Consider the following 16,668-nt stretch of genomic DNA (forward strand, 5'->3'; position numbering starts at 1 on the left):
CATCAATTCATCAGCGGATTTGTTGCCTTAAGTACCAAAGTGTCCCGCCACCTACATAAGTAAGTTCAAGCTCATTCCTACATGAGACGGAGTTTCGTTTCAACTAACATTTCTAGACTTTTTTTGAATAGGTGCGCACGGTTACTAAGGCCTTCAGAGAGGCTTGGTCTTGGAGACCCAGATTTTAACTTCTGCATATAGCGCGAAGACGAATAATCTAAGTAATATTTTGCGACGAGGTGAATTGAATTATGAAGTGAGTTCCTAATTACATCACAATAATATCTGCTCGACTCTGTGAACTAAATTTGTAGTTACAAGTATTGCAATATTTACTTTGTTTTGAATTGTTAGGCGAAGTAAATGTTCTGCATTTTTTTCACTAGATGGCTTTAGTGAGCCATCGGTTCATACCAAGGGGAATTGAATAATGAGGACGCCACCTCCTAAAATAGTTACTTTATTTTTCGCGATTTTGACAAGTCTGACGTCAGATTCCTTTCCAATACAAAACAAACAAAAGGAGGAGAAATTACATGAAAATTTACTGAATGGTTTGGCAATACTGTGATACGAGTATTTCAACAAAAAAACTAATGAAAAGAAGTGGCATATTAAATTGTGAGAGCACAAATTAATATACAACCTTAAAATGCAGTTTTTTTTACATTTTTATGCGGAAAACGTCGTGGCAAGAAAGGGTGTGTGTGTGTGTGTATAATTTCTGTGTTTAGTAGTTTCTATTGCTTTCGCCTACCATTTCTTTTCACAAACAAGAAATACCCTTCCTATTTGTTTACTTATGTGACCTGGGTGTTACAAAGGCGAAAATCTGGAGCAGGGGGCTAAATAAATTTGTGCTGTTTATGGACTGAATAAAGTATCGGATGTAACAGCAAAGCGGTGGTTCCAACGATTACGTTCTGTTAACATGGATGACGAATATAAAGCATGCTCGATGGAATGTAAAACCTACTTGTGGATTCGAATGTGCATTTAAGCACTTATTCATGAAGACTAGCCAGAAAACCGTTTGGACCCACTTGCATAAAGCCGATCTCAAGAAGAAACCAGATGCCGCACAAATTGAAAAATGGGTAAGACATGAGGACAATAGCCGCAAAAGAACATAGTTAGATCGTGGTGAGCTGACTCAAATGGAACCACTATGACCAGCTTCCATTGTTCCAATACTCAATTTGTATCTCTACTGTCAATAATTGACTAGGCGATCGATCAGTTAAGCGGGCAGAATTGGCGAATGAGATATATATGTAAGTAGTATCAGCCAGGCTGCACATAGATTTAGAAGCCAGAAGCTCCGGGAGCTTGAGTGGTAGGATATATTACATTCGTCGTATAGTCTGGCCCTGATAGTATGCGATGCTACCTTTTCAAGTACTTGCTAAATTTTCTAAATGATACAAAATTACCCTCGAAAGAGAGGGTTCTGAAATTGGTTGAGCGGACTAAGTTTTTTTTATTACTAGGCACGGGGACTCCTTTAAACACTCACAGCATGAATTTGCCTTCCAAATGGGGAAAACCTATCGAACAACAAGGCGCATAGTTTAGCTGCTAAATCACATAAACCTAGATATGTTGATTTAATGATCTAAATAAAGCGAAAAAACGCTGACAACTTTTTACTTCACCTAAAATATAGTCATATGTGTATGAAGGAGTGTGCGTGTGTCTCAAATATGAGCATTAATTATATGCGCATAGGAGTACGCAACTTCTCAAATACAAACACCTACTACCTATATTTAATTACGTGTTTAAATATTATTAAAACTCAATATTATAGCAATAAATGGCAGACTTTTGTGTTAATTTTCCAATAACACGCAGTCCGCACGCTCATTTAGTGCCAATATATGGAATGGGTGGTGAGCCCTCCCCCAACTGAAGTCAAGAGCCGCATCTATATATCCTATGCACACGTAAGCGGATGGGAAAATGTTTCAGGGACTCGTTTGGCAGAACCATATGAAAGAAACGTACACAAAGCATTAATACAGGTACAAAAAGTTGCAGATTAGGTAAAAAATCTAAAACCAGAGAAGGAAGAAAACTCACGTGACTTACAATAAATGCCATTATTGTATATTTTATGTACCTGCGCGTGTGCATGAGTGATCCTTAAAGTTTATGACACCATGTCATTGGCTGCTTTCTATATTACCCTCACAACCTTCAACACCAGAATACGAGTAGGGATGTTCTTATTTGAATGAAATATTTTACTCTCTGAATATTAAATTAATTTCTTAGGATAATTGAGATCACTTAGATTACTTATGTACACGTAAAAAGGCGCAGAAAGTCACCATTATGTCACCAATAACATAGTTTTTGAAATATAACTAATTTGGCTAATCCAAATGAGGAATAAGTTCTCATGCAGTAGGAAAGGCTTAAAGCTTTGAAAAGTATTTTTGAAAAGAAAAAATTTATAAAATTAAACAACAAAATGTTAAATATAATATTATGGGTAAAATATTTCTTTTGTAGCTAATATGTATATATTTTGAGTTTGAGCCAAATCGAGTAACAAATACGAGTTTTAGACATATATCGACCGCTACGTCATCTATCGGAAAAAACCTGCAATTTTTTTCTTACTGCGTTAAATACAAACTTATCTTTGAACTCAATCTTCTGGCTATATTTTCAGTTTATCGGTCACTAATATCGGCGGAAAATATTGTAAATCTATCCATCAATAGTGGCTTGAATATTGCAATAAGTCGATTGTTAAGGGAACAGATACCTGTAAAATTTCGAGAAAAAAAATGTTTTTCTTTTCATAAAATATCAATAGAATCCTTTAAGAATATGTAAAAAAAAATTTTTAGAACTTAAATTTAAGTACTGTGGGCAAAAAGTAAGGTGAATTTATTTGTCAAACTTCACGGGATTAAAATTTTGCTCTAGTTATTTTTTTCATGAGTTGGCAGCACTGTTAATAACATCTGGGCCAACTTTTATGTGAATGTCATTATCAGTAATATATTTACGTTTGTGTTTACCAAACGACCAAGAGTGCATTTTTCGATTTTTACAATGTCTGATTTGATTGAACAGAGAAGTGCCATCAAATTTTGTTTGCGGAATGAAATTTCGGCTGCGGAAACGTTTAGCATGTTGCAGAAGGCATTTGGTGATTCGACCATGTCGCTGAAAAATGTTTATAAGTGGTACAAAGACTTCAAAGAGGGTCGAGAACGTGTTGATGACTTGGAGCGCTCCGGACGTCCATCGACGTCAACAGATGACCAACACGTCAATAAAGTGAAGGAGTTAGTGCTCGAAAATCGTCGGTTGACTGTTAAAGACCTTACTGATATGATCGGAATATCAGAAGGATCGGTGAAAACCATTTTGAAAAACCAATTGGGCCTACGAAAAGTCAAATCTCGTTTGGTACCGAAAACTCTCAATTTCTTGGAAAAAAGTCGTCGCGTTGATGTATGTGAAACAATGCTTTCAGGCTATCAGGACAAGCTCAAATGCATCATTACGGGAGATGAGACTTGGATTTATGCTTACGACCCTGAAACAACCGACCAATCAAACGAATATCGAGGCCCGACCGAAAAGAGCACGTCAAAGTCGTTCAAAAATAAAGGTCATGATGACAGTTTTTTTCGATTTTCGTGGTGTGGTGCGCTATGCATTCCTTCCACCTGGCCAAACTGTTAATAAGGAATATTATTTGAGCGTTATGCGTCGTTTACGTGAAGCAATTCGTCTAAAAAGACCAGAATTATGGGCCAACAACTTTTGGTTTTTGCATCACGATAATGCACCGTCTCACACTGCACTCGTTCTTCGTGACCATTTCGCCAAAAATTCCACGCATATCGTTCCGCAACCACCGTATTCGCCTGATTTGGGTCCGTGTGACTTCTGGTTATTCCCAAAACTCAAGAGACCACTCCGGGGAACGCGTTTGGAGTCGATTGAGGAGATAAAAGCTGAATCGAAGAAGGAGCTGATGGTTATAACGGAAATGGACTATTTGGCATGTTTCGGGGATTGAAAAAATCGTTGGCATAAGGGTATTTCATCGAGAGGAGATTATTTTGAAGGGGATGAAATTAATTTACAAGAATAAATAAAGATTTTTCATTTTACAACCAAATTCACGTTACGTTTTGCCCACAGTATATCTCGACCGCTACGTCATCTATCGGAAAAAACCTGCAATTACTGCGTTAGATACAAACTTATCTTTGAACTCAATCTTCTGGCTATATTTTCAGTTTATCGGTCACTAATATCGGCGGAAAATATAATATTGTAAATCTGGCCATCAATAGTGGCTTGAATATTGTACTAAGTCGATTGTTAAGGGAACAGATACCTGTAAAATTTCGAGAAAAAAAAAATTTCTTGTTTCATGAAATGTCAATATAATCCTTTAAGAATATGTAAAAAAATTTTTAGAACGTAAATTTAAGTATTTATTATATTATAGATCGTCAACCGTGACGATTCGAGCCCTGGGAGAGGTATAGTTACGTTGTATTCAAACTTTAGACGCGTTTTTCTCAAAACTATATTTTTCGAGTTGGCGTACACGATAACTCAAAAAGTTGTTGACCGATCTCCCTGAAATTTTGCACACATCTTTTCTATGATATTACTTTTTATGTGAATTTATAAGTTTTCGAAAAATTTTCGAAAAAATAATTTTTTCGAAGCAAAAATAGTAGGAAAATTCACCCCAAAATTCATTTTTTTTTATTTTTTTTCAATTCATATAGAAATTACGACATTAATAAACAAAAAAATTGTTGGTTTTTTGTATTAAGGTCACTGACGCCGATGCTACAATGCTCGCCGATTGAGAAGCCCCGCTGCGATCTTCCTGGAAGAATTGAGTGTACATTCGCCATTTTAAATGATTAAAATAAAAAAAAAAAATTTATATTATTTCAATTTATAAAGAAACTGCATGCCAATTTTGAAAAAAGTATACTGACTTCTTCATTTTAAATAACTTTAATGAAAATCAGGGAAAATATGGCCGTTTACAGGTATCTGTCCCCTTAAGCGCGCTGTTTGGAAAGCTGCGCCGTCTTGTTGGAACCAAATGTCGTGCATATTTAGCTGAATAATTTTTGGAAAAAAACAATTCAGTTAGCAGGTCTCGATAGCGCTCGCCATACATCTTTTCTCATTTTTAAATAAATAAGAACCGATGATGCCGCCAGCGTGCAAAGCGCACTTAAAACGGACGAAGTGCTCTATGAATTTTGCGAAAGGATTTATCTTTTTCAAAATAAATTTCCAATTTGGAAACGTTGTTCTGACGTTAACCGATTCACGACGACTTGCTAAATCTTACTGAACAGAAATGTCAACACAGTTTGCCATTCACAGCTGTCAAACCATAGTTATCGATATCGATAGTTCTCATGCAGCTAAAAAAAACACCCGATGTAAGATTAATTACACACCAGGCTTTATAAGAATCGGCGGCCTTCGTAGCCGAATTGGTTTGTGCGTGACTACCATTTGAGACCCACTGTGGGCCAATTAAAAAAAAAGTTGTTTCTAAGAGCGGTTGGCCCTCGGCAGGCATAAGCAACCGCCCCGGTATATTTCCGCAATCAAGAAAGCTTTCTTAAAAACCCTTTGCCGATACGAGGCAACATAAAACCGTAAATCTCTATTTGTAAAACAACTTCAAGACACACACCACAAATCTGAGAATAAACTCGGCTAAACACCAAATAAACGATGAAGGTGCCAATTGTATATATAAGTGCATATGTTCACGTTTAAAGAACATCCCTTATGTTTACCTGCCTCATATTAAAGGGTGACCCTCATAACCTTGAAACATTAGTAAATTTTTGTGTGCAATAAAAATCGAAGCAAAACGTAAAACTGCTATAAAAAACGTAATGACATCTTGTATAGCTGATGGGATTTGGATGCTGATCATGTGAATTCTTTTCGCACATTTTCTGCCAGCCAATGCAATAGTATTAATGCACGTAATCGTCCAAACGTAGAAAACATTAAAGCAGATTTTTGTGAGAGCGTCAAATCCGATGAGAAATTCGGTAAACGTCTGTTCGTTTTTAGTGCAATAATAATGATGTTGTTTTTAGTAATTTTTGGTTTTAAGGATGTAGTAAAAATTAGAGGTTCGGTTTCATAAAAATGTCGAAGTTGAAGGTGGAGATACATGCAAGAATGTGCACTATTTATTTAACATCGCTTCAAATGTAGCTCGTCAGATATGTGTGTGTTTTGATGAAAGCAACAATTATAAAGGACGAGTATGTGTGTGTGATGTGACTCCAAGTGCTTAAGTACTTAAATAAATGCTTATGTGCAATAAATTTTTATATGGCCGTTTTGTTATAGCCACACGCGCTCTTATCGTTTTATACCATTTTGAAGCTCTATTATCTGCGTGAAGCACTGTGAGAAGTAAAAAACGCTCTCCAATATGAAAATACAATATAAGTACATACATACATACATACATACATACATACATACATAAATACATAAAACGGCGGTCTGAATAGTCGAGTGTGTACAGGGTGTTGAAAGCTCGAGTTCCTTTTTTAAACTCATATTAAAACAAATATTTTGAATAGGAGTTTTGTTAGAATTGAATTGTATGTTGTAAATTCATGATTGTCGATTTAGTCGAACCAATTTTTAGATTTTATAGATTCTTAATTTTTTATCAGACTTGCACAAAAAATAAATAAAAATTTTAATTTTTATATATCGGCAATCATTCAATATTTCCTGCTCCGTTTTTGCACAATATATGTCAGTCTCTAGCAGTGCATCTTCATATAATTTCATCAAAGTCGAAGCAATTAAGGTTTGTTGTCGTATGGGCGTATCGACTTTTAATTGTGAATTTTCTTCAGCCCACGATTTGTCGACGCTTGCGCTGAAGCGCTAATGCGAGGCAAACACAAAATATATTCAACTAAATTGGTAATCTCAGTGTAGTCCTAATTTTCACCAAGCAAATGGTTAAATATTTCTGTCCATCGATTTTGCACTGAAATATTAACCTCGCTTTTTAATTTTGTCACCGCAGCAGTAATTCTCAATTCTCACACCGCGTACGACTTCGCCACACCCAAAACCAATGCAGCACCATCTCCTTGACATATTTAGTTCACCAATTGGCGCTTAAACCCTTTATTTGGTGTTTGGCCCGAGCTCCTCCTCCTCTTAGTGGTATGCATCACATCTTGATGTTGTTCCACAAATGGAGGGACCTGCACTTTTAAGCCGACTCCGAACGGCAAATGGTTTTTATGAGCAGCTTTTTCATGGCAGAATTCCATTCGGAGGTGTGCCATGGCCTGCCGGGGGCGACCGCTATTAGAGAAAACTTTTTCTGTCATTTCAAACCCGTGCACTTCCGAATGTTAGCCCAGAACCAAACCATGCGGCTATGGCGACCTGCTAAGTATTGGGTATACAATTTATGATAAGCGTGTACGCTTACAGATATCGAATGCTATCTCTCCAAGCTCCATTAGTTTCTTGTTTATATACATTTAAAACGTAAGAATTGCTAGATAAGACTGTGTGTGAAACATATGTACATATTCTCTGATGCGAAAACGAAAATCTACCGTCTGTGGCTTATTCACATACTACTTTAACAAATAGGTACTTATATTACTGTAATCTCTGTAATGAAATTTGGATGAATTCCTCATGAATTATGGGAAATTTTGGTTTTTAGTTTCTATTCTGAGAATTTCGCAACTGAGACTCACCGAATGCTTCTAAATACTCACGATAGAAGGTAATTAGTGAGAAAAATGTGGTGCGGTATGAACGCTTCAAGTGCGGTGATAATAGGGAAGGCTGGACATGCGTTCACAACGACAGGTGCAACCGAATATTCAAAGTGCAGGTAGTGGGACCTATTCAATGTGATATATTCTAAACTATTCCCACATTCGCATCGGGCTATTTTTCCTTGAATTTTCATAAAATCGGGGTATTTTAGCAATGTAAAGATAACGGGTAGGCCATTTAAAGCGGGCCCATCTGGCAACCCTATAACTTTTGACAGGAACGTCAGATCGACTAATGACATAGCGCGTTGGAAGCGTCAGTCCAAGACAATTTTTACCATGGAGCAGTACACTCCAAAAGAACGCGCTGAAATAATTCAGCTTTACATCCAAAATAACTTCTCAATTGTGAAAACTCAACGTGCGTTTAAAAAAAAAAATAAAGTTAAAAGTGCGCCATCCAAAAGCACTTTACAGCGTTTATACGCAAAATTTATTAACCACGGTAGTCTCAGCAATACCAGCCACGCATCCAGACAACGTACACGACGTTCTGCTGAAAATATCGAGGCTGTACGAGCCAGTGTTGAGGAGGCTCCGCGAACATCGAGTTAAACATATATGTATAAAAGCTGCGATAATTATTTTTATAACTATTATATTTTATAGAAATTTTCAGAAGTTGTACATAAGAAGTATTAGTATTTTTTTAGTATGATAGTAATATAGGTGACACAGCTTCCTTTGTGTAACGGTACTGAATAGAATTTGCATACATATCGTGTTTCGCTCCTTACCCCATTTGTTTTACATACTAGACATATTCTTGTGGGATGTTTTTTATTCTTTGTCGGCTTTATTGTCTTCAAAGTGTGTTTTTTCATGTCACCAGACAATCTACCAGGTGGTGTTGAAGTTGGACCAGTAGCTCGTGATGTTGTGGGCTGCATTTTATCAACTTTTTCAGTTAACCAGGCCAAAATTTTTTTACAAAGCTGTTAAATAGTGCACTATTCATTATATATAGTGCTGCCTTTTTGGTCCATTTGGTTGTTTTTCGTATGGTAGAATAATAGGAAAGGTATTGATCTGCACGATCAAGACCTTTCATGAATTTGTTGTATTCTATAATGCATAGTGGTTTCACAATATTCTCTTTGGTTTTTCTATTATGCTTTCCGGTCGGTACTACTTCAGCAGAATGAATTGTACTTATCATGTTTATGTATCTTTTATCTTTAAATATCAACAAAAGATAGCCACCTTTTCGGCGAAACACTATGTCACGTTTTTCACTTTTTTTATGTCAGTTTTCATATCTATCGGTAACCGTCTGGCATTTTGGACACTATTCTCTCAAAACGAATATTCCCGACAACAACGTTTTTCTTTAGTAAACGAGAATTCTCGTTTCCCGATGCGAATTTGTTAAGATCGAGGTGCTAGTTTGGAACGAAAGAAATACGCTAATTGAGCTGACGGAAAAACGGCCACAATGTCAAGAGAGGAAAGGAAAAAGTGTTAAGGCATTCAGCTTCACATCGCAAAACGGATGAAGACATATGCCTGTACTTATAAAAACTGAAATGACAGTGTTTCCTTATCCGCCGTACGTTTCAGACTTTGCTACTTTCGACTATGATTTGTTTCGATCGATCATTCTTAGGTAGAAATCAAAAGATTAATGGAACGCCACAAAAGATAAGAAGTTCAACCGTTGCGGAAATTGTGAGCTACCCGAAAGATTTGGAAAAGCACTGACAATGAACGGAGAGTACAGCCATACCTAAATACGTGATCAGTTTAATCTTAATTTTTAAGGAAAAGACGACTATGGCTAGTGAATGATCATTTTATGCTTAGCCTACTTTCAAATTTTGAATTTGTCTTGAGTTCATAAAATTGGTGAATGATTTTCAACCTGCTATACTCGTGAATTAAAATTTATCCGTAATACATTTAAAATCAAATAAGTTTTATAAAAAAGTATTTTAGTTTTGATAAGCCTGCCAGCCTAATACTAATTTTTAATTTGTGTTTTTTTTGGCACCTTCGCTCGTATAAACTTATACATTATAATTTTCGAAACGGTGTCGTACGTCAATCATATTTGGCGTTTGTGCACTTAACGGGTGTAATATACAAACATATAAGCAATGAAGCTCGTAAAGGCTCGTAAAATCTATAAAAATTTCTATTATTTAAAAGTATTTTTATTTATTAATAAACAAAAAAAAAATGTGGATGTTTAATTTTGCGCCCTGCACCTTTGCACTCAAGCTCAAGAATAGTTTTGTCACAATTTCCAAAAAAAAAAAACTCGACCCTGCCTAATGAATAATGTACCTGTGTATGAGTGCAAACATGCGCACAAAATATTATTTACTCAAATTGAAATCAATGAACAAACGCAAATTCGAGCGTCAGCCAGGCCAACTGGAATCAACAATCTCCGGTTGTGGCATTCTTCCATGAAATACGTGCACTCATAGCCCCCTCTCTCCCCACTCTTCGCTTTAGTGATTTACTTTATTTCAATTGTTACGTACGTATATGTATGGGAGTCAATAATAAGCATTTAATAAATATTTTTTTTTTATTAAAAACGAGTGACATATTTATTTATCTACATATGGTAATGGTTCCAATAGCTACAAGGCACATTTGGAATCAGGAGTTTGGTAAATAATGCCTCGTATTAAAAATATATTACATCGTGAGTTCTTTTATCTACATAAAAACTTTCAATATCGCTAACTTGGGATTTAAAGCTGAGAATGGCAAACTGTGTTGACATTTTCTCTTCAGTAAGTTTTTGCAAGCCATTACCGTTTCCAAATTGTAGAAATTTACGTTGAAAGAAGTACTGGCTTTATTTCCCTCGAAATGTGGAAGGAGCTGTCATTACGGTGAACGGCGAGCACTACGGAGCCGTACTGACTGAATTTTTATTCCCAAAAATTATTCAGCTTAACATACACGACAGGTTCCAACAAGACGAACAACTTGTCATACAGCGCGCTTAAAAACTAATTTATGGGATATTTAAGCCACCATACGGCCAGACTTATTGAAAAAAGTAGTTGAAGTGGAAAAAGTAGTCAGTGGACTAATCGAATGGGTCATGTAACTCGTCGCCGCGGCGGAAGTATGCCGGATATCATATTGCCATGAAATTATCTACCAGGTTATAATAAATAAAAAAATCATTCCTACAATATTTCTGTTTTATAATACCAATTTAAGTTTTCAAGCTCTTAAAAAACACCCGTTACTAAGTATTATCTTACAAATCGTTTTTTAATTGAGCATATTTAATTTTTAATCGATTTTAATTATTAATCGTCATGAATTTTAATTGATCTTAAATTTTAATCGATTTATTATTTTTGTTATAAATTTTAATCGATTTTAAATTCTAATCGCATATAGACTTTACTCAATTAACTGTTTTTAGTCTATTAAAAATTTTAATCAATTTACTATTTTTGTTATAAATTTTAATCAATTTTAAATTTTAATCGGTCATAAATTGTAATCGATATTAAATTTTAACCAACCATAGACTTTAATCGATTAACTGCTTTTAATTGATTACAATTTTTAATCGATTTATTATTTTTGTTATAAATTTTAATGGAGTTTAACTGTTTTCATTCATTTATAAACTTTAATCGATTTTAAATTGTAATCGGTCATAAATATAAATTGATCTTAAATTTTAATCTATCACAGATTTTAATCGACTAACTGTTTTTAATCGATTTATTATTTTTGCTATAAATTTTAATCGATTGTAAATTTTAATCGGTCATAAATTTTAGTTAATTTTAAATTTTAATCGATCATAGCTTTTAATCGATTAACTGTTTTTAATCTCGATTCTAATAGATTTACTGTTTAATTACCGATTCTTAATCAACTATTCAAAATGCATTTGATTTTCGTACACTACTTTAAATTCTTCAATAACCATTTTCCGTATTTTACAATTCGAGATGGTAAACAAAAATTACAATTTTCATTTTTTTTTCCTGGGAATCTATAAAGCATGTGACAAGAATATCAGTAAATGATTGGTGATAAAAGCACCACATTCTTTTTTTTACTTTACTTTTATATTTAAATCCCTGATGGGTGACAAAAAATAAGTGTTTACAACATTTTTTAATGAAAAAAATTTATCATTGATAGTAGCTCAAAACAAATTGTGAAATTTTAGTAGACAATGTTTGAGTAACATTATATTCAGCCAGTTTCGAAGTGGCCACCTTCAGCACGAATACACAAGCTCAAACGTTTCAAAGAATTTTGGGCTATAGGCCGTAGTTCGTCTACCGTTATGCGATCCCACTCTCGACGCAACGCTTACTTTAGGGACTCCAAAGATTTGTGGCGTTTTGCACAGGCCCTTGCTTGCAAAATCAACCATACGCTGTAATCTGGCGGATTCAGATCCGGTGAGTAGGGTGGCCATTCTTGGGAAGTAATAAAAGAGGGGAAATTGGCTATGCACCACTCTTGGGTTGTTTTAGCTTTGTGCGCTGGTGCCAAGTCTTGTTGAAACATCCACTCATCGTCACCAAAGTGCTGCTAGGACCAGGGAAGAACAATTGCTTCTAATATGTCTTGACGGTAAACTTTTTTTATTGATTTTGACTCCTTGGTCTATGAAAATCAGAGGAGTCTTGCAACTGGCGCAAATTCCACCTCATACCATGACAGATCGCGGATTTTGACGATGTTTAATAATGGTCGAAGGTTCAAGGGGTTCCGTAGACCAATTTCTGTCGTTTTGATGATTGTGAGCTGTTTCAACAGTAAACAGCTTCTCATCCGTGAAGACGATTTTTTCCCAGCCCATACCTGCGGGCCGACGTTGGAGCGAGCAACATCTTTCGAGTCTTACTTTCTTCTATTCATCCGTGAGCAGCTGGAATTTTTGTAGTTTATAAGACTTAAGCCCAAGTCCTTTTTTTGCTATAAGGCGAACTGATTCACGACTGATGCCTGTCTCACGAGCAATTTTCCTCATCGAGACCATAGAATTTCGTTGAACTGTTTTTTTGATGATTTTTCGGTTGTTGGAACTGTTAACAGTTCGTTTCCTTCCTCTTCCAAGACGGTCACCTTCATTACCAAGCTCCTTAAATCATTTGATTGCACGAGAAACCAATGAAAGTGCAATTCCAAGCTACCGTGCTATCTCGCAGTTGGGTCCTCCTAGCTGATGCAAGGCTATAATAGCTGAGCGACTACTTGACATCGTTACACAAAGTATTTAAAAAGAGTTGGAACAGAAACGAGTACTTTTTTTTGTATTTCAGAACACACACAACAATCACAAAATAAGAGCATTCGCTAAACAAATTTTACATTTATCTAATAGCACAGAGAAGTTTATACACAGTTATTTTTTGTCACCGGTAGAACTACAAAGCGACAATATTTTTTTATTGAATCAAATATTATTAATACCCCTAAAATTTTGTATGTGTTGAACAGTATTTGAAAGTATTAGTGGACAGATAATTTCTCACAAAAGTGCGCATATATTATTTCTACCGTATGAATTTAAAATGGCGGACACCGTAGCCAAATGGACTACCACAGGATGAAGCGCGAAGGAACATCCTAATGTAGGAGCATTCATATAATTTTTTTTTTAATAGACACTCATGAAGGTAACTGAATTTTGATTGTACGTTTGGTCAAAGGTAAAATTTTGTTTTAATACAGTAGCACCTTTTTTGCTGTGGTCTAGTAAACAAAATTATTCCATTTTCCCAGGAGATCAACCACGAATAATTTCATCAAGTTCTATTGACGCGAACTTTTTGTGGACGATTCTCTTGGAATTGTACAAACAAATAGCATCGACTTGATTTTTGACTTCTCCAAATGCGATTTTTTGAGTGGTGGCTCGTCTGGGGCCTTCCATTCAGCACTTTGACGCTTAGTTTCAGGTTCATGTAGGAAACACCCCGTTTCATCACCAGTTCCTATGTTGTAAAGAAAATTCTCGTCTTTTCTCGCCTCTTTATTGGGGTCTTTCGAATGTTGAATTTTCAAAAATGTTTCGTCCTCAGTTAACTTGTGCGGAATGAAATGTGCACAGACCTTTCCTAAGCCCAAATGATCAGTTAAAATGCGATAAATCGATGTTTTGGAGATATTCAACTCCGATTCTATGAACTTCAACGATGATTTGGGTTCATTTTTGATAAATTTACGAACAATATTGATGGAGTTTTCGGTGATTACTGCTTTTGGGTGGCCCGTATGTTCATTATCATTTATGTCCTCACAACCATCTCTGAAACGTGTAAACCACTCATGAACTCTGGCGAGAGATAGACAATCATCGCCATAAACTTTTTTCATCAATTCAAATGTTTCGTTAAACATTTTACCGATTTTAAAGCAAAATTTGATATTAGCTCTTTGTTTGAAACTAATTGTGGCAAAGATGACACAAACATACTGACACTTGAGACGCAATAACTTCACTTCCCCTGAACTAAATATCACCAAGCTTTCACCGGAAGTCAGCTAAGGATGTAACTTCCAACGCACTAACACATTAAATATTTATGACGTTAGTCTTGTTTATTTTGGGCTTCACCTTGTACAAAATGCAATTTCAATTAAAGGTAATTAGCCTCCAGTACAAGTGAAGACAGTAGCGCTCCTTTGCTACTTATTCGTTGCCTTCAAAATTATCTATAATAGTTTAGCTTATATGTTGTCGGTCATTTGTTTTAGTTCCAAGTAAACAGTATTTCCATATCTAAGTAGATTTAGCACCTGCAACTCTGATATATTTTTTTCCTAAGCATTTAATCAGATTTCATTGATAATCAGTTGGCAACAGAAACATACAAATGCATAAGATTCTTGGAAAATTTTATCAGGCACTAAGTATAGGGTCTTTCAAGTGCGAGTTTCTGCTTTTAAACTCAAATAAATAACACACATATTTTTCATGGGAGTTTCTTACCTACTTACTGATTTACACTTACAGTAGCGTACATTGAAATACATACACTTGAGTTGCGCCTAATTACAAATTAAACTTTGATGGAATCTCGTAGGCTTAACCATTTTTTTCTGACGGTACTTAGTTCACATACCTTCTTTTTGATATTTGGGAGTGCGATTTGTAAGTCGTTGAAAAAGTGAAAAAATGTCAAACCATAAAAAATTAATGAATGTGAAATGTTACAGTGAATTTTAACTTTACGTCGTGAAAACTACACCCCTCGTGAAATGAGTGCTAAAATTAGAATAAATAAGGTTATAACTTTTCCTCAACCTAATTTCACCTTTGAAAGAGCAAAAAAAAAAATATTTTAAAAATTGTTTTGTGTGGAATTCTTAAGTGTACGAATTTCAGTGTCCGCTACTGTATGTACGTCATATAAGCTACAGAAGTCGAATCTTTTGATGACTTCCAACATTCCACATAAAAAAGAGTCGAACAATGTCGAACCGAGTAACAATGAACAACTTTGGGAAATTGTTTAGGATGCGTGGCTGAAGGTAACGAAGTGAGCGATGTGAGCAATTGCCCAGCAGCTCTGCTGACGTAATAAAAAAATTGGTAAATCCAACTAAATATAAGTTACAACTTTGAACTGCAAACTTTGTCAATGCAGTTTTTCCGTAATTAGAATATAATAATATTCCAAAATTATATATTAATAAAAAAATTATAACAAAAACTTTCTAATCGCATCATAGATTACAATTTTTTTGAAAGGAACTAATATTTATTTGTTACTGCTAATTTTGTGTTCGCAACTGTAAGTGCCAAGAAACAAGCTGTAAGTTGAAAATATGAATAATTAAATGCCATTCATAACATAAAATTATTTCATAGTTTACATTGACCTTTATCACTTATTTACTACCTTTTCAAAAAGGGGTTAAACTTATGCCCCAATTGCCGATAATTCTAAATTGCACCGATGGATTAAGTAGCATCAGTTGTCAAACTTTTTCACAACCTTTTATTACTGAATCATCGTCTATATGTACCTTCACGAATAAAACCGTGATTACTTGCCAAATTTGTTTATTTTTTTTGTATAAATTTTGTTTCGCTTATTTTTTCTTGCGCACACCGAGCTTCTCTCTTTTCACAACTGTCAATAAAATAGTTCTGTGTTGCCAATCACATATACGTATGTGTAAGTATGCAACCAACGACTAGCTGCTTTATTAGCAAGTCGCTGGGAACTATAGATAAAGTCACACAAAGCATTTTGTAAATTTTCTTACTGGTATTCATTTCTGGCTGTCAAGACTCATCCAATTAAGCGAGCGAAAGTAAGGGAACTTACCTGAAAATAAAAAAAGAATCAAATTAGTACGTGTTTATGTCTATACACACATATTTTTAAATATACTACGAGTATATATTATATTAATATTGTATTGTAATATATAATCTCAGGTTTATAATCTCAAATCTAAAAGACCAAAATAACTCTAATGCAAATGGATGCTCTGACTATAATGAATTGTGAGAGTCGTACCGCATCCGTATGGGAAGAGTTCAGTTTAAACAACTGCAACTACACCATATACCTTCTGCATATCAAATTACTGAATCGAATACCTCTTATTTGACTTGGTTCTTAATTTTATTGTTTGCCTCTGCTACTTTTCACGCTGGGTGTGTGTTTGCAGTTCAGATTTGCAAACTGAAAAAGCGATAATGGCGAAGGTAAATTGTGGTCACGTAATTAACTCTCCAATTTCCAAGCCAAGCTAAGTTGAAAGCAAGTTTTCTTTAGAATAACATTCATCGTATAAGTAAGCCTAACGACAAAAAATAAATAGCAGAGGTTGTTAA

The 16,668-nt window shown here is 35.1% G+C and overlaps 1 protein-coding gene across 1 annotated transcript in view; it reads right to left on the bottom strand.

Annotated features, from left to right (window-relative positions):
• The window catches only part of LOC129242863 (protein alan shepard), an 87,978-nt gene extending 71,855 nt beyond the window's left edge, over positions 1 to 16,123 (bottom strand). The window contains exon 1 of the mRNA XM_054879751.1: positions 16,092 to 16,123. The gene's annotated coding sequence lies outside the window, so the exon portion shown is untranslated. The remainder of the gene's footprint in view (positions 1 to 16,091) is intronic.
• Positions 16,124 to 16,668: the final 545 nt, after the last annotated feature.

This window comes from Anastrepha obliqua, chromosome 3 (assembly GCF_027943255.1).
Source record: "Anastrepha obliqua isolate idAnaObli1 chromosome 3, idAnaObli1_1.0, whole genome shotgun sequence".
In the NCBI taxonomy this organism is placed as follows: domain Eukaryota; kingdom Metazoa; phylum Arthropoda; class Insecta; order Diptera; family Tephritidae; genus Anastrepha; species Anastrepha obliqua.